At 46.1% G+C, this 22,822-nt stretch overlaps 1 long non-coding RNA gene across 1 annotated transcript in view; it reads right to left on the bottom strand.

Annotated features, from left to right (window-relative positions):
* Positions 1-7,612: 7,612 nt before the first annotated feature.
* Positions 7,613-22,822, bottom strand: part of LOC144105620 (uncharacterized) — a 46,199-nt gene continuing 30,989 nt past the window's right edge. The window contains exons 2-3 of the long non-coding RNA XR_013308837.1: positions 17,183-17,264; positions 7,613-7,833 (exon numbers count right to left, since the gene is read on the bottom strand). This is a non-coding gene — a long non-coding RNA (uncharacterized LOC144105620). The remainder of the gene's footprint in view (positions 7,834-17,182; positions 17,265-22,822) is intronic.

The raw sequence follows: 22,822 nt of genomic DNA, 5'->3' as shown, positions 1-22,822 counted from the left end.
AGCTCGTGGCGCACTAATGGTTTTCAGTTTCTTTTTCGGTAGGGGGGAACAATGCCACCAGGTTGCCCAAGGGACCACATAAAATACAAGGAGAAAGGAGATGAGGTTTTGCACGAGCGCCTTGAGGGATTCCTCGGAACGCTGGCGGTGAACGGTGTGTAGCCCTTAGTTCCGTGAAAATACCAAAGGGTCCTGGAACGTCGGCGACAATTATTTCAGCTGGGCGTGTGTTTCTGATGTGCATGCATGTTGTAAACATTGTGCATAGTTGTTTATGGATTTGTTGTCTGTTAGTGTATTCCTGTGTTTCCCCCTGCTGTGTGATTGACTGTCGTGTGTTCAGTGCTTTACTGGTGTGAACTGGGCCTGCGAGAACCGTAGTCCCGTTGATCGTGCGCGTGTGCTGTGATATGGCCAGCGCACAACGGCATCCAGTGAGCCTTCGTCACTTCTTGGGCTTCTATCTTGTGTGCCGCTGCCACATGTCGGAATTCTTTCCGATGGAAAAAACACGAGCCGCATTCATCTCCACCGCTACTTCCCCAGGCTACCTGACCTAGGGGCCACGCCCGGTTCGCCCAGGTGTGACGGGTTCCTGTGGTAGGGTTGATGCCGTCGCGCAAATGCTGTGGCACTGACGCCTTTTGTGGACACCACCGTTTACCCTACGTCTCACTTAGTGCAGCGACCGGAGAACAAAGACGGCGACGACGCTCCGCCACACCTCCTCGCCCGACGCACCACCAACCATTCTCATCAATGGAACACTAAGACTTGAGTGCGCCTTTAGTTTCTTTATTTATTATCTCTCCTTTGTATCTCGCAAGTGCTTTTTTGTTACCTTGTGAGTTGTGCATTCTCAGAACATTTTATCCTAATAATTAATTGGAGTTTTTTTCCTACATGCCGCCTTGTTTATTTGCTGACGACAGTTTCCCGGAAAGCGATGCGCCAGGCTGCCGGCGACGTTTAGTTACACCTCCGTGTGCCTCACCATACTTTTCTGCTTTGTGGCGTAAGATGCAATGTAGTTGGATAAAATGAGCTCCGTTGATCCTGTCTGAGCCATCTGCTTGACTTCCGTCGTGCCATATTATTGCATCTTCGTTTTATTTTCGGGAAATTCCCTACATACGAACATGGCGAGATTCCAGAGACCGAAATATTTGATCATTTTGCCGAAAAGTCTTTCTTGCTGCGATGTTGCAACGGGATCCCCTGAGCCTTGTGTTAATGCGCGGGATACAAGCTTCCGCACAAGAAACTAAGGCGAAGTCGCTATTGTGCTGAAGCAGCTAGCATGTGTTGTGGACGCTGTTGCAAAGTGATTCGTGCACATTTTTGCTGTACGCTTCGATCTATCAAAGCCATGTTCCCGACGCTCACGCTGCGTCCTCAGTGCTCGAGAGACTGAGAAAGGGAACTATAGCAGTAATTTCAGACAACAAGAAGCTTACATGTATGAGTTTCATGACACGCGTCGCATGGCCACTTGAGGCCTTGAGGCTATGCGTGGTGTTCTTGCAGCTGTTGCTTCGATTTCTGTATTGACTTGTCATGTGACGCCCACATGGATTCTTAGTCGCAGGTGTAGAAATTGTTAGTGTTCTGTGACTCCCTGCCTCTCGGCGTTCAAGCCTTTCACGCACCGTTCGCTACATGGAGCGAATAAGGAGCGAATCATTTCGCCCCTCTGGACCCGGTCTGACGCATCCGTAGTAAATGGACAACAGATCTCTTGCGTTGCGCAGTAACGACCTTAAAATGACGTAGAGAGCAGAAATATTTTCTTGCCGAAAAGACAGCTTCGCTACCTAGAACCGGGAAGTCAAAGGAAATGACTGCTGACGCAACGTTCAATTTGATATGTTTCGCTGATCCTGGTTAAAAAAGTATATGTCGCCATCTTGGTAAAAATAAAAGGCACTTCGAAATGAACATTTTAGACGTTCACCGTAGCGGCCGAGATCTGTGGTAACACTGTCCGGAACAGACAGAAGAGAGGGGTGAAGTTAGCACCGTTGGGTGAACAAGGTATCGTTGCAATAGAAAAAAAATTCGCAGCCTCCATTGTCTTCTTTTCATTGCTGTGCAACATAACTGTGACGAAGCAAAACTTAAAGCAATCCTCTTTCAGTGACTCCTCGAGTATACGTTTACCGCCCGTGGCGCAAATAATATACGTTCGGAAGATTGGCAGCATTGACGAAATATTCGCTCTTTCGCTTCAATAAACCGTTGTATACTTAAGCACTGATGACCCGCTTGAGGGAGCACAGCGGCAATCATCATACAATGCTAATCACATGCAGGTAGTCCCAGCACGCCTACTATTCCCCCTCTCTGATACGGAATCTATGCGATAACACTACAAGCATGCAACATAAATCGATTGGACACTAGCAAGAACATCACGCAAAGCTTGAACACCTTTTCTAGCAACAGGACGCACGTTTTTAAGCTCATACATATTGAGTGCTTAGTTTCTGGCATTTTGGCGATTGAGTTCTCTTCTCCAGGAGGGGAATTCCGCGAAATAGCAAGAATGCGCAGCTCAAGAGAGTTACCAGGCTTACCAATCGAAAGATGGTAGCTTTGCAAGGAGGAGATTTGCTGTGGGACGATGCCTGGCGAGAGCGGAATGTTTAGTTTAGTTTATGAAGGATTAACGTCCCAAAGCAACTCAGGCTATGAGAGACGCCGTAGTGCAGCGCTCCGGAAATTTCGACCACCTGGGGTTCTTTAACGTGCAGTGACATCGCACAGTACACGGGCCTCTAGAATTTCGCCTTGATCGAAATTCGACTGCCGCGTCCAGAATCGAACCCGCGCCTTTCGGGCGAGCAGCCGAGCGCCATAACTACTCAGCCACAGCGGCGGCTCGGCGAGAGCGGAATGGTTAAACCGGAAGATGGTTGCTGCATCGGCCGTTTAGAGGGAGGTTGCCCCAGAAAAGGAGAAGGGTATTGCGAAAGCGGGGGAATTTCGAACTACTGGGTGGTGCTCACGGGGAGAACTCTCAGAGCGGTTGCCGTTGAAGCAGGAGGCAGAGGAATACGTCAATAGCTGTCGCTGAATTTCGCGTTGCGCATTGGTCACCGTTCCGCTGACACTGGGATTCAAACCACTGTCCCCTTGAGCGCGACTCGGATGCTGTACCTCAACGCTACCTCTATGCCTTCACCAGCTAGGCAGCAGCCGAGTAAATAAGCCTCACTGAGCCGCTTTGAAATCATAATAATGAATTCGTGTGGCGCGTGCACGGCCACCTGCTACAAGGGGCTCGTCAGATGTTAGTGGTGTTCAAAAAACTTCCAAAAACCGGCCGCCACCATCTAGAAGACGTTGAAGTAACGAGCGTTACTTTATTGGCCTTGCGTAAAACGAGTCTTTCCGCATCCAGCGGGGCCAGTGAAGAAACCCCTGAGCGATTCGGAAAAGAAAACCAACCTTTGCACCCAGCGGAGCAATCGACGCCTGGCGCCATCTATGAGAGAAAATATGATGCACGTTGCTGAGTTGCGCCCCCTCAGGATACGTCCCAAACGGAATTTGCTTCGTTTGGGGGGCCAATGTGGAGCTAGATTTCGGCTTGCGGTGCGATATGTTAACGCTTCAAATAATTATTGCATGTGTGCAATATTTGTCTATTATTTATATGTGGCTTTATTTCTATCGCACAACCCGTAGAGCTTTATTTGCCTACCAAATTCTTGAAATCTGAACATTTTGACAGATTTGCCTGTCCGGTTGGGTTTGAAGACTCATAATAAACTGCACATCTCCAACCAAAATTTTAACTTTAACCCAACGTTTCAAAGCCCACTCGGCTCCTTCATCAGGGTGACTGAGGGCAGTAGCTAGCGTCTTTTAAGTATGGAGGAGAGTGGGGAGGGGGGTGAAAAGAACAACAGCTGTGCCGCGAAAGGCGCGGGGGAGGGCGAGGGGGGTTTAGGCTGTTAGTCACGCTGTCGCACTGCAGGGAGGTGCTGCATAGCGACTTTTTTTCGTTGCGTTGAAGAGCGAAGTCTCTGGGCATATACTGGGGGCAGGTTTCTTTTTGTGCGGTTGATATTCTTCGGGGTGGTTTGGATATGCCAGGATTCCAGAAAGAGCCTCTTGTGGTAATTTGTTTCGGTTCGAAGGATGAGGGTTTCTTCAAAGTTGATTCTACGGTCGGAGTCCTCGGAATGTTCGGCTACTGGATTGCGCTCTCTTGCGAAAAGTCGCCATGCAGCACCTCCCTGCAGTGCGCCAGCGTGACTAATAGCCTAAACCCCCCTCTTCCTCCCCCGCGCCTTTCGCGACACAGCTGTGGTTCTTTTCACCCACCCCCCCCCCTCCTCTCCATACTTAAAAGACGCTAGCTACTGCCCTCAGTCACCCCTGATGAAGGAGCCGAGTGGGCTTCGAAACGTTGGGTTAAAGTTAAAATTTTGATGGGAGGTGTGCAGTTTATTATAAGTCTACCAAATTCTGTACTAAGCTGTACCCGGATGGGTGCTTCTTGTTGTCAGAGTATGTATAGCGGAACGAATCCTCACCGAGCGCCTCGGGGTCATCGAGGCAGCCATCTATACTGACTCCAGGGCAGCCCTCCAGCTCCTCCAGAAGTCCTTCAAGGCCACCCCCCCCCCACATCGCCCGCAGGCTGTCTTGCCGGCTGGACACAATCTGCTCGAGGGGAACCCGCATCCGGCTGACCTGGATGCCAGCCCAGGTCGGAGTCTAGGGCAACCAGGGTGCACTCTCTGGCCTAGCGGCACACTCCCTAGGAACTCTTGTTTCCAAGGACTTCTGCCCCTTGGACCTTGCCAGGTGTATAGTGGATAGGCACCTCCTGCTTGACCACCCAGATCCCATGGTGGCTAATGGCCAGCCACCACGCCCACTCCCATCTGTTGGCCTTGATTGCAAGGAGCGCAGCCTCCTCCTGAGACTCAGAGTGGGCTGCGGCAAAACCGGCTCTCGCCTATTCCGCCTGGGCCTCACCGCCTCCCCTGGGCTCACTTTCTGCAACTACCAATCGCAGACAGGCCAGCATCTCTTATGTGAGTGCCCTGCGTTCTTGCCCGCGAGGACTATCATGGAGGCTGGTTGCCGCACCTTTTTCCTCCCCAGCTGTTCAGCGGAACACCTGCTGTTCCCCGGTGGCCACCATCCTGCCAAGGCCTTCCGGCACCTCCTCTCCTTCCTGGAGGCCACCGGCCTCTCTGGCAATCTCTAGGCCTAAGGGGGCAGCATATTCCAACGGCCATAGACAGTGCGGCTGCGCGCCTACCCTCTCCTATCAATATTCCACCGCTCCCCGACTTCCTCCTATGACATGCTGGCCTTGGGCGCAGGGGCTATCCTTCCAGTAAACAAGCCCGCGTTCTCCATCTTTCCATCCATCCAACATCCACTGAAGAAGCTAGAAGAAGAAAAAATGTATGCAGTGTAGACGGCGCTAAAAGTCTCATTACGAGATGTGCTGTTTTCTAGTTGCTGCCACAGATAGCGCTGTCACCTCAGGGTGGTAGGAGATCCCACGAAATCTTGAAACGTAATGAGGACTTGCTGTCACAAATGGCGCTGCGATCTCAGGATTGTAGCACACCCCACGAATTCTCCAAACGGGACGAGTAAGAGCTAGCGCTCGTACATAGAATATTTTATAGCAGTGATCACATTACGGAGGTTATTGATGTATAGCGCTTGTCTATGTTAAGAAAGAGAGAACGTAAATAATCAAGCATGTCATAGTCCACAAAATATTCATCGCTAATTTGACATTCTGGAAAACAATCGTAACTGCCTTTGTAAAATGCAGAAAGCGAGGAGGGTATTTTTGTGGCTCTGCTCATGGCACCAAAAATCCTATAATATGCGTATGGTCGCAGGTGTGAGCGCAATTTCTAGTCTACCGCTGTAATGGGCTCAGTTGTTCACTATGTCTACAATATCTACTAATTCTAGGTATAGTATTTTTCTTTTGACACTCTCAAACTGGATGTTATCCACCTTCTTTCAGCGTTGAGATTGATGTCTGCCAGTCTTCGTCTTCTCAATCATTTTTACGGCGTTTGAGTGCACCTAAGAACACAAGATACGTCTTGAGTAATACTTGGTGACTGTTGGTTTTTAAACACGAAATGCTTGAAAATTATTTTTGCTTCAGTGCCTTGTAATTTGCTTTCTTCGTTTTTTTTCCCAGCATGCTCAAGAAACGTTAAACATGTTAGCCTGCCTCCCCTTATGTAATGCGTTTGTGGCCTTAAAGACACTTTAAATGAAGTTAAATTCTAGTCCTCTGCTGTCCCCTAAAGGAATCGCCGAGCAGGGAGCACAAACACGCCGTGCTGTCTTCTGTATAAAGAGGGGAAGATCGCGTTGCCGTCGGTACCAGGTACCGCTGTGTATGTTATAGCGATTCGATCGTCATTACTCGCAAGCCGGGATACCTGCTAAACAATGAACACAAGGTTCGCACATGTAAAAAAAAGAATCACTTGCTGTGGCGAAAAGGGTGCATGGTAGTGAGGGGATTGCGTTGGGTTGCCTGAGCGCCGCTGCGGACGTTAATATTGGGTTTCGCAAAGAGCAGATACTGAAATGAGGTTTAGCTTTAAAGGCCTGTTGTGTTTATTTGGGAGTGCATGGGTATGTTCATTGTTTTGCTCCTTGGAGGGTCCGATGTCGAAAAAAATATAGCTGAACAGTACAGACGACGACGGGATCGTTAGGGACCGCCTTCTAGATAGGGACACCAAGCGAGATTACGCATCACATGAAAATCAGTCAATCCTGTCGAAAGCGACAGTTGCATGGGGCAGCTTACGCAGATGGCGAGGCAGTCGGGTAAGAAGATGGTTTCGACAAGGCTGCATAAAAGCTGGCGAGCGCTGCTGCGCAACCCGCTCTGAACCAACCTAGGGAGGAAGAAAATTGCCAGTCTGTATGGCGAAGACAGCTCACGAGGCTGAACATAAGCGGAGACACACTAGCAGTAATGGCGACTACCGCTCTGTCGATACAGACCAGCACGAAGTGTGATCTGGTGGATTGTAGCGTGGATGACTTTCACAAATCCCACCTTAGAATGGTCTGTCCCGGCACTGCAAAGCTTTTCTTGCATGTACGTGCTCTAGACGGCGACAGAAACTGCAGCTTTTGCGGCGGTCGTTTTACACAAACATTAGAGGCTGATTTTTTTGTGATATATAGAACAAAACTGCATTTGAAACATGCATTGCAATGGTAGAAGTCCAAATAAAGTAGGGCCAAAATGGCAGTAGAATGAATGTGAGGTGATGTTCTCACCAGTACTTTCGACAGTCGCCGTGGTGCTTCAATATGTTGCCATTGAAATCTTCCTAACACATGGAATTATCTTTCTCTTTATTCTATTAGTAATTTTAGCTACATTCGTGATCTGACAGAATATATAACATCAAGGTACTGAGTTCCGTAACAGAAACGCATTACACGCGTGCACAGAAAGCAATGCGGTTGAAAGAAAACTTGGGAGCAATGTTAGCATCAATATTCCTTATTTAAACCAACCGATTGAGTGAACATTGAAGAAATAGTGTGTGATGTTTTGATTTATTTCGTATACACGCACGCTTTCGGGCATTTCCCCTTGGCTTCACAAATTCTACCTCCACAACACCTGCCGTAATTAACGCAGTTGTGCGTTCCAGGCTGTCTCCATTTATCTTCCGGACACACGCAAACAACACTTCCTGGAGCGCACGGCCGACGTCTCTGAATATCCGGGCATATCTTTTCGGGGTACATTTTATTTGGTGGGCAGTGAGCTTCGGTCTCATCCGAGGAGCATCCCGATGCCTGTTGAACAATAAAGCATGTTGGTACTGATTTTGAAACAGCACTGCAGCAAGCAATATCAAAAAATAATCACGCACAAAAAGAGCCCTGCACATTCTTTTAGCCGTTGAAGCGAAACAGAATAAATGGTCACAGTGCCCCTATGGGTCGTTTAAACTTCCTTTTTTCTAAGAAAGCACAGCGCACAGCTGCCTATTTTGACCGACTCGGAAGGAATAAATTGAAATTAAATAGTGATGAACGAACGAACGCATCAGATTTCTTATTTTGGGTTTTACATGCGTCGTTTCTTCGCAGAGCCATCTTTTCTTCCCCAACCTTGCATGTTCGCACCAAGAACAGGTTGAAGTGCACATGATTCACGTGACACAGTGCGCAGGCTCATAGGTTCTAGGTTCGGTATAGAATATTATTTGGAGCTGAATCCACGAGACGGTTTTCATTTAAACCGGCTCGCTTCTAACCGCACAATCGCGCGCGACGTCCCCATTTGAAGCGAAGAGGTGCCAGAGTGAACGGTCTCTCAGATTTGGCCATGAGGTTGGGTTTTATAAGTCTACTGGTACAGGTTGTGTCCGAGCCTATTATCGATGTACAGCTCTTTGTGTGATCACTGAGGCCGTGGCTGAGAAGAGTTAGAAGGTGATGATGATGAGTATGATGATGATGATGGAAGAGGAATCGCGATTGAACAGCATTTCAGGAGCACCTTGTGCAGTTGTGCAGGTCCTAGGATAATGCCTGAAGGAACACAGGAAGGAAAAGTACAAGGCCGATGAATGCGAATTTTGCGTAGAAATTCCTCCAGCATGGTCGCTTAGATTTTGTGAGTGCTGTATGACTACGAAATGATTGCATTGGCACCAATCAGGTTTTTAATTTTTTTTGTTAATTAAGACTGTCTGCCGCACTATATGACTAGGTCCAAGCTCGTGACTTGGTCCGTCGTTTTGGGAAGCAGATTTTGATGGAGATGGCATTTGACAAAGCGCAGCTCGAGAAGTACAGCAGAAAGTTGTTGATGACAACAATATCGAAAGCACAGCGCCACATGCTGGCTGTATACCATGCGCGGCGAAAGGATGCGCCTGACGCCTAGTTATCTGAAGCAGTGGCCAGTTAAGCTCATCTGTTCGTGCTGCCGCGGGTTCGAATTTCGATGAGGGCAACAATTAGGCATTTTCTTCTGTCTTCGGAGGCTAGTCACCGACAGACGGCCACAACAGGGTTTTTTCATTCGCGTAACAGCTGTAATATTAACAAAATTATCAACTTCCGAACACAGGGGCGAATGCTTTCGTTAAGTGGATTTCTAAATTAAAACAAACCTCGCAACGCCCACTCTATATTCAATACTTTACCGCAGCTCTGGTTGGCAAGACCATATTCTTGAGGATTGATCAATGCGAGCCTACCACTGAGTCCCCGTAACGGAAGAAGACATTCGGGAAATAGTCATCACAACACCTTTTTGACTTGTTGGCTTGGCCCATCGAGCATGGACCAAGTCATATGGCGTGGCAGGGCGTTTTAATTTACACAAAAAATTAATTACGTCATTGGTGACAATGCAATGATTTCGTAATCATTGTACCGTCGTCCGTGCGGTGTCATTTGGGTATACTCACGTCGACAATCTTGTGACCAGCACGTCTATCGATAAGCACTTCCAGCATCTGCTTTCTGTTTGACCGACAGACTGCCAACAGAACCGTAATCACCGGTGCCAAGAGAGTTCTGCTTATCCTTACTCTACTTCTCAGGTAATCACGTCCAGCCAAGTGGCATACGGTCTCTCCCCTTTGAGGTGTCATGAAAGTTTAAGCACGCGAACCATACGAGGAGCGCAAAGAGACACGCGGGATACACCAGCGCTAACGTGCAACAAATTATTATAAACCGTAGAGCGGAATATATAGGCGTATGGGCATATGTACATTTAGGGACATACGCGTGTCCAATATGGACAATATGCGTTTCTCGATAACGAAGAAGCCCTTGGCCGATGCAACTCTCCATGTAAACGCCAAACCAGACAGTTTTGTCGCCCTGTTGACAGACAGTTCGAGTACTGCCGTTGGAGCCATCCTCTAATAGCACACGATGAAGGCTGTCAGCCTCACCTTTCAGCTTCTAAGCCAGTATCCAGCCCTGTTAGTCTTTCTGTCAATAGTTTCAAGCCATGTACCTGGCATTCAGACCCCTTCATAAGGACCGTGCTTTCAGGATCTTCCCAGAACGCAAGGCCATAACAGCCGTGATGGACTAAGCCGACAGCCTCTACAAACCATACGAGGTTCGTAAGCTCACATACGTGGGTGAATTCTCCAGGGACATTCGTCATGCCAGTGGCGCGCTTTCCGTTGAAGCTGATTTTCTTAGTCGCGTTATTGCCATCAATAAGCTTAAGCCTGTACATCTTGAGGCCGCTAGGCTGCTAGCTGTGGATGACCGTCCACCGTCATTACTCGCGCTCCAACACTCCGAGTTGTCTCTGTTCGCCCAGGTTCTTTATGTTCATGGCACAACCCGGCTGCAAACCACCGCGTTCCACCGTTACACAATTGGTATTTTGGAACGCATCCACCTTATTCTCAAGGCCGCACTCACTGTGCTTGCGACATCCAAGAGGTTTGTTTAGGGCCTATACCTCAGCCTCCTTAGTGGACCCCGCACCTTCAAGCATGATCTCTCACCCTCAACAGTTGAGCTTGAGAGGTTTCCTCGAGGGTTCCCTCAACTGCCTGTATACCAAGCTTCGCCACATTGGGTTTACGCACCAGTGTTCTTACACATCACGTCTGCACCAGCTGGCCCATTTTGCCTTATCGCATCTATAGGGAAAACTACCCGCATATTTTCTATGAAGCCTCCAACTGTATCTCGAATCTGCCGCGGTACCTGGGCCGCATCACAATCCTCATACGACGTTAGGCATTGTACGCTGTGTGCGAGAAATGCTCCACTAACTGGGCAGCCCTGGAGCGATTTGAAGGAAGCCTTCTTCGTCAATTAGTCTGTCTTCTCGCTTTCCTCAGCTTTCCTCCACATGGAATGAAGCGTCCATCCTTCTTGAATGGCACCACTGGTGTCTCCTCTCACTCGCCGCCCGTGCTCTTCGCTAGAACCGGTAGCAGTGCCACCTTTTTTTTTAAAGACGGTTTATTCATTTCAAACAATAAAATGACCTTTGTTTCAAGCACCATGGGAAGATTGTGCTAGATATCTGACCACCTTGTATACTGAAGGCCTTACGAGCTCGAACGTACCGAAATCCTGCAAGCACGCTAACATCTTAATCCAATAAGAAAGGGGCGTCAAGGGCATGGAAAATTACAGACAGATCAGATTTCTGTCCGTTGCCTACAACGTGCTTGCTAAGGTGATCGTTAAAAGAATCAGGTCAAGATAATACTTCGATCAAGGAGATGGCCAGGCCAACCTTCGTTCAGCTACTCGAGAATAGACGATATTCAGAACAATGCGTCAGGTGATAAAGCAATGCGGACACTATAACCGACACCTATATAGAGGCTTCATAGGTTACGAGAAATTGTCTGACTTATTATAAACATCAGCAAACATGAAGGCTTTACAGAATTAGAGCGCAGATAACTCTTATTTAAAACTGCTGGAAGATACATATAACTCATGCGCTGCCGCCATACTCCTGCTTAAAGAGAACAACAAGATTTCTGTAATGAAGGGTGTCCGGCAAGCAGACATGATCTCTCCAATGTCATTCACCGCCTGTTCACAGGAGGGATTTAGAAACTTGCCTGAACAACAGTTGGGGATAAAGTGAATGGAGAATACCTCAGTAATCAGCGATTCACTGCTGACACGGCATTGCTAAGTCACTGAGACGATGAACTGCAATGTACGATCACTGACTTACACATAGAAAGCTGAGCGCAGAACGGTGCATCTAAAATTATTCTGCATAAATCTAAAGCAACCACTGGAAATACTGGAAGACGAGTGCAGTTTAGAATTGTCACCAAGGGGCTAGAAGTGCTAAGGAAATGGTGCTACATAGCGCAGAAACTGACCGCATATCGGGACAACAATGGTGATCAGCTTGCAAAGAATGGTGTTGAGTGCATTTGGAAGGTTTTCTAAGATCATAATTGACAGTCTACAAAAACCTCTGAAAAAAAGTATATAACAGCTTGACACCGATGCTCAGCATAGGAGCAGAAACGTTGAGGCTTATGAAAAAGGTTAGATTTAAATTGAGCGCCACGTGCAACTATGGAAAGAAAAATGATGGATGCTACGCTAACAAACAGGAAGGAAGCAGAGTGGATTAGAAAGCAAACACGTGTTAATGAAATCCTAGTTGAAAGCAAGAAGCAGGAATTTACATAGGCATGGCATGTAATGAAAAAACATGGCAACCGATGATCATTAACGGTACGGGACTATATTCCAAGAGGAGGCAAGCGTAGCACGATGCTGCGGTTTGTTAGGTGGGCAGATGTGAAAAGAAGTCTGCGGGGATAAGGTTGCTTTGTCTGGCACAGGATAGGAGTAATTGGAGGGCATGGGAAACGCCTTTGTCCTACAGCTTGCGTAGTATGTTTAATGAAGACGAAATGTTCCAGGGCGGGTCCCACTCCTACTTGCACATGTTGGAAGAACAAGGGCTTAAGGTTATGTGCTGTCGAGATATCTAGAGAAAAGTGGGGTGTCCAAATACCGTAATGCGGCCAAGAAATGCAATGTGGCATTACGTCCTAGCTCGGTAGCAGCGGAACTCAACAAAAGAGTGCGTTTGCATGATTATATGAATTAAAGGGATATTAGCAAACTAGTGCATGCAGCCGATATTTTCTTTTATTAATTTGGTCGCATTTTTACCTGATAATCGCAGTGGCCAAAACAAATTGCCTGTAGTTTCGGCGTGTCGAAAATATGGGAATTATGGGCTGCGCGCGTTGCTGCCATAAAAGGCTCTTCAAGCGCGATGCATAATCTTTGAGAAATATGATGAACGTGGGCAAGTTAGACATACTCTATTGCACCCCTATAGAGTGGCAATAGAATCCATGCCTCTGCTTTAGTTTTTTAGGGAATTACAATCACTGTCCTTGCCAAAATCGTGGATATTTTTATATATAGTGCTTCAGTTTTTTTCACTTATTGATATTGTACTCCTTCTCTGCTTTCTAGTGGACTGGAAGATTGAGTATCAATGCACATTCTTTAATAGAAACAGAAAAACTGGAAGAATCTCACAAAGATACCAAGAAACGCAATGAACAAAAAAAAATGTGCCGGCTAGAAAAAACGATGCATAAGTATAGGCACAACTTGTAAAAATGATTAGGTGCGGCAAGATACTCTTTAGGGTATCTTACCGGTGTCTTACTTTACGATAAGATACGGTAAGAGCCTTTTCTGAGAGAGCTTCAAGGGATTAAGCTCTTACGATTAAGCTAGGAACCTGGCTCCACTGCAAATAACGAAGAACTTTCTGTAAACCTTTAATCCTAAAAAAGTGGCAGAGACGTACTTGGAATGGTGACATCGCTACATTTCGTTGCGATATCTAAATTATTTTGGTGTATTAACCTTGAAGATGCCACAAATTAGTAGCAAAAGAGTATTTGTCCTCTCTAAACTCAATGTGCATTGAGGGACTTAAATTTCACAAGTTTACAAAATTTAGTCGGTGAATGAGTGCGACAGTATTTGTTGCAAACAAAACTGGACGCGTGCCTATTGAACGTCAGTCTTGGTTGTTAGATGTGGTGTAGGCATTCCATGCATTCTTTACTCTTAGCCGCCGCGGTGGCTGAGCGGTAATGGCGCTCGGCTGCTGGCCCGAAAGACGCGGGTTCGGTCCCGGCCGCGGCGGTCGAATTTAGATGGAGGGGAAATGCTAGAGCCCCCTGTGCTGTGCGATGTCAGTGCACGTTAAAGAACCACAGGTGGTCGAAATTTCCGGAGCCCTTCACTACGGCGTCTCTCATAGCCTGAGTCGCTTTGGGACGTTAAACCCCCATAAACCAAACCAAACCAAACTCTTTGAATGTGATGTCTCACCGGATTTTTGTAGGTATGGAGTTGAAAAACGGATGTTATGTCTTAGTCCCCATAGCACGGAGTATCTTTGAGCACATATCTATCTCGGTATTACGGCGTAGTCAGAAATTATTGTTAAGCACAGAAACTTGTGTGCTTGAGCTCTATTAGTTTTCCTACCTTCAATTAAGTACGAATACGTGAAAACATATAAAGCATTTTCCTCTCTCGTAACACATCTAACGAACGATTATTCCCAATTTGGCATCAGGATCCTCCTGGCGCACATTTGTGTTCATTAAAGAATAATTATTACCTTTTCTTTGTCACTTGCGGTCTTAATTCTTCCATGCACGACATAAGCGTCTGGCAACAACCTGACTGGAGCTGTGGTATGTTTCAGCGGATGATATATGAAAACAAAAAGAGCACGCGAAACGCTTTCTTGCTGCACAGCTGAAACCACCAACGAAAGATCGATTTGAGCTCCAAGATCGACAAACTGTTGGCGAGAGGTGAAGTGCAAAGAAAATCAAGTTGTTTTTTGCAGTTTCTGCATTCACATTTTATGTTATAGGAACTCTTGGTAGCATACCTTATGAAAAGCCTTTGCAAAACCAGGAATGTTTTATGAATTTGAACACAACCGTTTTTTGCTTGACACAGAATGTTTACCTGTTCTGTAAAGTGATTAACTCTAGACGGATCCTTACAGAATTCGGTTTAGAAGGATGAAGCGTGTTATTAGAACAAATGTGTACCAAAAGGTGCTTAAACACATTATGATCGAGCATCTTAAAGCAAGTACACATAAGAGAAACTGTTTGAGAATTACTGACAACAGGAGCAGAACAGGCCTTACGGACTGTAGTTATTTCTGCTTGTTCGCTCGTACCTTGGAACGAACCTGCTGAACAGGTTTCCGAACACCTTCAGAGAGGTATTCGACAGCCAACTCAAAGTAGTCTAATACACATTGATTTGGCATTCTATTAGGACAGCTGGGCTTCTTAAAACACAAATGAAGGCGCAATTATTGAATCTCCTGCTCTTTGAAATCTGCCCTGAACTGGATAACTGCGAGGGCTGAGGACTAACATACGTCATAGGAGAAGCGAACTGTTTTTCACTAACAGCGGCATCTAGGCGTGCTGGCGTTTTTATCTGCATAGAGTTTCATTTAATTTCCATCTGCTCTTTAGTATCTGGCAAGGGAACGCTTTCCAGCGCCGCTTCGGCCGATGCAGCACTAGCTCCTGTTTTGTGTGCTACTCTTATTTCCGCTTTCCTAGGTTTTTTTCATCATTTACCACACATATCTTTATGCCTGCTGTAATGAAGGCGATGGTTTGCTACATCCTGTTCAAAGTGAAGAAAAAGAAATAGCATGGGTGGCACATGTGATTCCATGCCCAGATAACCGTTTGGCGTTACGGACAACGGCGTGGATTTTAAGAGACGGCAAGCGTAGCAGGGCGCTAGAAAGTCAGGTTGGTGGATAAGATTAGGAAGTCTGTGGCCATAAGTTGTACTTCTGTTGCTGAGGACAGGGCTAACCGGAGGGATATGGAAGATGCATTTGCGCTGCAGTGGACGTAATTAGTCCGATGATGATGACTGAATGAAGGGAACGGCAAACCGTTTCAGACTGTGTGTGGGAATGTCTGCTCGGTCGGCCCTTGCAGTACTAATACAAGACAGGTACAGAAAGAGCCAATGAAGCGAATTTATATTCCTTCCAGACTCTCGCCTTAGGGGTGTTTAAGCAAAGAAGTCTAAGTCATCCTGGCATCATTTTCTGCCTGTGTCTTTATCTGATTATATTAGGGGTCGCAGAGTTAACCACCGTCTCAACGTGAAGACGGCTAATATGTAATGAATATCTATAACGCTTTTGAAAAAAATGTAAGCTTTTATAGAAAAATCACTGTCTTAAACATTTGAAGTGCTAATTACTAGGTGAAGCAGCTTTCCGAAGTTAATAAATTTAGAGATTATTCGCTGCATCTCTCCAAAAAAAAAAAACACTACTGGCTCGTCAAATGAACCGCCGCGGTGGCTCAGTGGTTAAAGCGCTCGTCTACTGAGACGGAATACCCGGGTTTGAACTCGACCACGGCGGCCGAGTGTCGGTGGAGGTGAAACTCAAAAGGCGCCCGTGGGCTGGCGATGTCAGTGCACATAAAATATCTTCAGGTGGTCGAAATTATTTCGGAGGCCTCCACGACAGGACCTCTTTCATTCTTTATTTTTTTTCTCCCTCCTTTATTACTTCTCTTATGGTTGCGTCTTGGGTGTCCACCGAGATATGTGGGCCTGTTACTGTTTCATTTCCTTTTCCGAAAAACCAATTTTCATGTTTAAAACTGTTTAAACTTGCGGCAGAAATTTATATCTTTTATGCCATGTTACTCCTTTAAGGTATATCTTCCCGAATAAGAAAGGCATAAGTGATACTTTGGGCTTTCAATGTGGTTTAGTAAATATAACTGCTATGAAGGCTTCAGTTATTATGACACTTCGGGAAGGTGGTAGTCCGGGAAGGGGGAGAAGAAAGTGAAAGGCGTCCAAACGAAACTACTTACCGGACTGAACTGAGAGCAGAAAAAACAACTAAAACAAAACAACTCGGCAGCAGTGACAGCAACAAATGTGTCCAATGGACGCCGAATAACAGTATAACCGTATCTCTCTGCCGCGCTCAATTTAAGGCCTACGACAACACTTATGAATAAGGCGCTAAAACCAACTACTTCAATCCCAAATAAGGTAGAACCAGCTGGACGTGGATGCCAGTCACCGCAGTCTGATCTGGTGGCACTTTGCGCCGTAACCAAATTAATAGAGGCGCGTGCCGGTGGCTGTAAGCATAAAAGTTACAAAGCGTGGCGCTAAAAACTGCTATAGCGAGATTTACCTTATGTCGAATTTCATATATGAGAAAGCCTATGCAATACCCTATATGAGAGTTATGTTTTTGTAGTAGATACTTTGCTTCCCAAAACTCTTGAGGAGCATTACGATTATACGAATTCAGCGCCTTATATATATATATATATATATATATATATATATATATATATATATATATATATATATATATATATATATATATATATATATATATATATATATATATATATCAGTTGAAAAACACCAATAATTGCCAACTGGCCGCAGCGAAATAGGTATATGTGCATTTCACCGCCACATATAACAGAACTCTAAAGCAATCATTAAGATACTAAATTTAGACATCAGCCGTGCCGTAATAACTCTGCAGAATGACAATTTCTAAGCGAAATAAAAGAATTCTTACCCAAGACAAGGTATGTAAATCGCATATTATAAAAAACACAAGACAAATTCTTGGTGCTTTCATCGCTCCGTATTATTTGCACCTGAAAAGAAAAAAAAATGTCCAACGTTCTATATTGCGCGAAACTAATCATTTATAGTTGCAACTCCTCGACACGTGAATTTCGACTCCATCGTAAAAGGGACGCAGGGGTAACAGAACCGCATCATGGTCACACTCGGCACGTAAATACTCATCAGACAAGTTCCCGCGAGCAAAGGTCAAAAGGCGTTGCTCTTTAGCTGAAACGGGGCACGCTCTGCTCATGCTCTGGCCAGATTTTCGATATAATAACGCGTCAGCGTTAAAGGTGCACTAAAGAGGGTTCTGAGATCGTGTTTTTACCTCGGGGGCTCGATCTGCACTCTCCGAGCATTCTTATAAGTTTCGAATTATTGGCCGCAGCGGCCGATTCCATATTAAATCGCATTAAACGTCCAGGCTCCCGCCTTTTTTAACTCACCTCCAATAACAGGGGGAGTACGCCAACACGTGTAGTGCCTTTCAGCCAGCCGTGTGGTGACCTGCCGGTCTGCCATTGGCGAAGTGATACGTAGTGACCGGCGAAAGCTAAGAATCAAGGCGTATTTCTATTTGCGTTAGCCTTATTTGCGACTATGTAGTCTGCGACTAAAGCTATTTATTCAGGGAAGCCTAAAAACTAAATAAAATCGAAAGCAACGTCGCCACGCGACTAGCTGAAACTCCACCCGTTGGGTGACTCCTCGTCACTGTCATGATGCCTCAACCACATGACCTCGAGCTAGAAATTCAAATGCCCCACAAGACCACACAGTACAACAGTTGTAACGTCTTTGCAAACTTCTCATGGGCCTGCAAGGCAGTGACGTCGTTCCACCACCGTTACATAGTGCCTCTGAAGAAAAAGGCAATTACGCACAAAACGAAAATCATCCAGCCGGGACTTTAAAAGCTGCTTGTGGGTCGTTAGGGAGGCGCGATGCTCCTCGAACAGTGAGGAACGTTTGTTCGGCCTGGACAAAAGGTGTTCTTGAGTCTTGTGGCAAATAAAAATTAATGAAAAGAAAACTAAAACGAATAAAATGAGAACACTACCCGTGTCTGCGAAATAATAAATATCAAGAGGACAACAGGCAAGTAAAGGTACTGATTAATGCAATCACCTGACTACATTAAGGCTGAGCTGAAGTGTCTTTGATAATGTTGCCGTTCTCATAGATACACATTCTGCTATAGGGCGCTTATTTTTTAAATTCTAACAGACTTAGACAGTGCCGTTTTGCGCTTGTTAGCTATAAACGAAACGTTCAAAACAGGCTGCCGCTTCTGCAATGTCCTCCGTAAACTAAAGTCCTAATTAGCTAAACGTCTCAATGTCAGCAAGAATGCATCATCGTCAGTTGGCGCCAGCATGCAGTGCGCACAGTTCTGAACTTAGAGTTGGTGAGTTGGTTTTCACCCTGATAGCATTTCCTCGGTCTAGCTGTATCGAGGCGGCGTTCCTTAGCCAATCAACGTTGGTAGGTGAGGTCAGTGTTGGTACTCGGTCAAAACCCTCTGCAATTTTTGGCACCTTCGTGCTCAAGGCCTTACAGTGGTGCGGAGATGCACCACATTTCCTCAATCTCGTGAGGTTCGACATATACTCCATCTTAGGAGCTTAACATACCGTTTGTCTAACCCCTGCACTAGATAGCACGAAGTGTAAATGGAAGGAAAACGAGAACTGTGACAAGCACGTTTGCATAGGACTCCAAAACATTTTATGAATTTTCTCGCCGCAGTGGTTCAGCGGCTAGTGCGATTGGTTGCTGTGGCCGAAAAAGTTGGTTCAATCACGGGGGATGCGTCTGTTCCTATAGAGACAAATCCAAGGCACCAATGTACTATTTGCTATCAGGGGACGTTAGAGAACCCAAGGTATCCGGATTAGGTCAGAGCCCTCTTCGCTGAGGTTGTTGAAAGTTCTTGTTTGGTTTCCTCAACGTGAAGTCCAGCATACTATAACAGAATTCTGTGGTGGCAAAAGCAGCAAAAGCGCACAACGCTAGCTAAAGATCAGAATAACTGCCCTTTATTAGCCACGCTCAATGTAGAGAGAGAGACTCTTTAATGAAGAAACAGAGAATTTAGCCGGCGTTTCAATATCGCTGGCATGCTACTCTGCGTAGGGAGAGGAATTTGGGAGATAAAGACTGAAGGAGAGCAGCGTGGAAGAGGTGGAAAAAAAAACGAAGATAAAATGCAGCCATGAAATGGGTACTAAGGATGCAGTGGCGAGTATTGATGTAACCTATGGAATGATGGAGTGCATAGTCCGACGAATGGGCTGACGAAGTTCACTGCAAGAAGAATGCATGAAGGTAACCTGCAAGTGAATTTAGAGCTTATCGATATGTCCAATGTCTTTTAAATATGTAAAAAGAAAGTTCATTGCAAGTCTCTGTTGCCTGAAGCAGGCTAAGGGGCCTAAAACTTTGTCCATTGTTAGGGGCACTGGGCAGAGCTTCTGCATGCAATGTTCATAGTACGCACGCTCGTTAGCATACACAGGGCACTCAAGCAGGATATGTTCCACAGTTTCTATCGAAGCACAGTTGTCACAATGCGGACTGTTCATTTGTCCAAAACGGTATCGCAGGCCATTTGTATCTGCAGCATTCAGACGAAGTCGGTGATAAAGTGTTTCGAGTTGTCGAGGAATTCTGGGTGAGAGTCTTGATCTAAGATATGGGTCGATTGAGTGTAGAAATTGGTACTATGTGTCGGCAAACTCCAAAGCCGATACGTTTCTTCGTACGCAAAACTTTTAGCCATTTGGGACGCATCAGATTTCGTGAGAAAACTTCGAATGTATCTCTGATGTTGATGGCCCTTACGGGCCGCTTCATCTGCTTTTTCCTTAGCCATAATGCCACAGTGAGCAGGTGCCACTGAAATGTTATGCAGTGGCCTGCGGCAATAGCTAAATGATGGATATACCCAATGTCCAGGGAAACTGGCTGGTGATTCGTTTTCTTCAGCAGGTTGGCCAGGATCTGCAGAGATGCTTTTGAATCGGTGAAGATAATCCAACGGCCGGCGGTTCGGCGCAGGATGTAAGAAACAGCTTCCTTAATGCCGTGAAGCTCAGCTGTTGTAGAGGAGGTCCTCCGCTGCAGCCGGTAAGAAAGGGCATGGCCTGTTGAGGGCACATATAGGCCACAAGAAGAAGTTTCTTTAGTAGTTGAACCATCGGTGAAGATATGGGTGTGCTGCGTATATTCTTCGATTAAGTAGGCGAGAGTAGCTTGCAGAAGTGCTGCCTGTGGCATGCGGCTCTTTGCATGCACACCTGGAACAGACTTCTTCACCTTTAGAGGAGAGAGTGTCCATGGAGGAAAGGCCAGAGGTAGTAGTTTCTGAGGTTGATTAATAGTAGGAAGGGGCAGGAGCTGCACTGCCTGGCCAAAGCTAGAGTTGCTGTGAGTTAGGCGGACACGGTGTAGGAAGTGCTTCTTTCCTTGCAGGACATGGCGGAGATGGGTACGCATAGTTTCCTGGGCGGCAATTACCTCTAGTGGGAGACATCCTACCTCCGCTACTGTTCCTGATGCAGAGGAACCCTTTGAGAGGCCAAGACATATTCGCAGGCAGTTGTTCCGTGCGGCATTGAGAGTCTTTTTGCTTGATGTAGATAATCTTTGAAGCACTGGTAGGCAGTAGCGCAAGGTTCCTTCAACGGAGGCTTTTTCAAGCAGAAGCATTGATCGGCAGTTGCTACCCCACCTTGTTCCCGCCATGAACCTGAACACTTGCGATGCTGCAGTAATCCTCGCACGGAGTTTTTTGATCGCTCAATGTAAAGACAGCACTAACTTATGAGACCAGACGCAAGGAAAAACGACGGTCACACTAAACAACGTGAAGATAGGCGCGCATAATGGCGATTTTTCCAGACCACACTGCTTGCTGCGCAGAAATTAAATCGATAAATTAATGAGGCATGGACAAAAAGCTAGAAACGTAAGGACAAAGTTCAAACTGCAGCCGAGTGTTCAGAACCAATATGATTTGGAGTCTAACAATTTATCTTATGGAAGATAAATGAACGCTGGCAACCGCAGCTGCCGCGTCTGGAGTGTGAATGTTCGTGACGGATACGTTGTACGGACACCTACTGGATCACTCTAATTAGTTCGCCAAAAGGCTGCCCTGCCCAAACCAGAGCCAATCTGTTCTGAAACTACGCGAAGTGGCATTGTTCGGCCGTTCATACTCATCATAAACAGTGCTGCTACCACAAGAAAAATAACCAGCTGAAGACACAACTTCTCAAGATAGCACAAAATTTTTCAATGCAATTTAAAGGTAGCGCTCGCCTGTGCAACGTGTATGAAGTTATCGGAAGAGAATTGTAACTTTTGACAGCTGCCATACCAATTGCTTTTTATATCACACCCAAAACTTGCCGCGCCTGTTAGCACATCTTTCTTTGTCTTCGTTCTTAAAAACGCACCCCGAATACGCATATACCTTTCTTTTCCCGTGTCTGTTATTCAGTGTTCAGGGTCAGTTTGCGGCTACGATGTAATCATAACATAACCTTAGCCTCTGCAAGGTTGAGGTCATAAAGCACTTTGTGATACAAGCGGTTGTGTTCGCTGAAGTAGCTGCACGCATTGTGCGCGAGCGGATGCCGGAACTGCTACCGAGTTAGCGACAGCAGCACCAGTAGTCGGTCTAATATTTAGACCGGATGGTTTAACTCTGGTCCAGTATAGGACCGGACTTTGCCAACACGTTTGATATTGTGCCGATTATCTGTGCTGCTATTGGAGGAACAGGAAATTAAAAATAAAGAACTTTTATTCCCCATTAGCGCTAAAAAAGGCAAATACGATCATTAAACCGCACTGGTACTGCCACCGAAATCGAAACTTCCACTCAGGCCAAAACTGTGGCCGAGCCCACGGTTGACACTTTGCAGACACTTCTGAAATTTGTGCGAGATTATTATCCTGGGCATAAAAAGACAATTGTGTTTTTAGGGTCATAAGCGCGATCCTTTTCTTTAATATATTGAAGAGACAGATTTCTGGAATTACACATGCAAGTGTTCAGAACGCTAATGAGCGAGGCAGTAGCCGACAGCGATGGGACACCGCGCCAGTAACGAAAGAGGAAGTAAAGCCTTAGGAGCTCTGCGAAGGGCGAAAGCGAAATCAGAAAGGAGATGTTGAAGATTGTACCAGAGACATTAGCCACCCTGCATACGCATTTCCTTATGACCTCGAGTGCACCAGAAGCTTAGAATCGCGATAACTTAATCCTAAATGATAAAAAGGACACGCAAAAAACTTGAAAAAATTACCGACCGATCAGCTTACTACCCGTTGCCTACAAGATATTTACAATGGTAATCGCCAATAGAATCAGGACAACTTAGCTTTCAAGTAACCAAATGATCAGGCAGGCTTTCGTAAAGGAAACTCGGCAATAGGCCACATTCACGCTATTGTAAGACAGGCCTCCGGCACCCGAACAGTCAGCGGCTGGCGCTTAAGGATGAAGACGACCGCAAGCGTTAACGGTCGAATGCTCGTGCGTGCTCTGAACTGATCGCTGCTGCTGGATTGG

Source organism: Amblyomma americanum, chromosome 9 (genome assembly GCF_052857255.1).
Source record: "Amblyomma americanum isolate KBUSLIRL-KWMA chromosome 9, ASM5285725v1, whole genome shotgun sequence".
Lineage (NCBI taxonomy): Eukaryota > Metazoa > Arthropoda > Arachnida > Ixodida > Ixodidae > Amblyomma > Amblyomma americanum.
The sequence above is the reverse complement of the archived record's forward strand: the minus strand, read 5'-3'. Positions and strand labels throughout refer to the sequence as shown.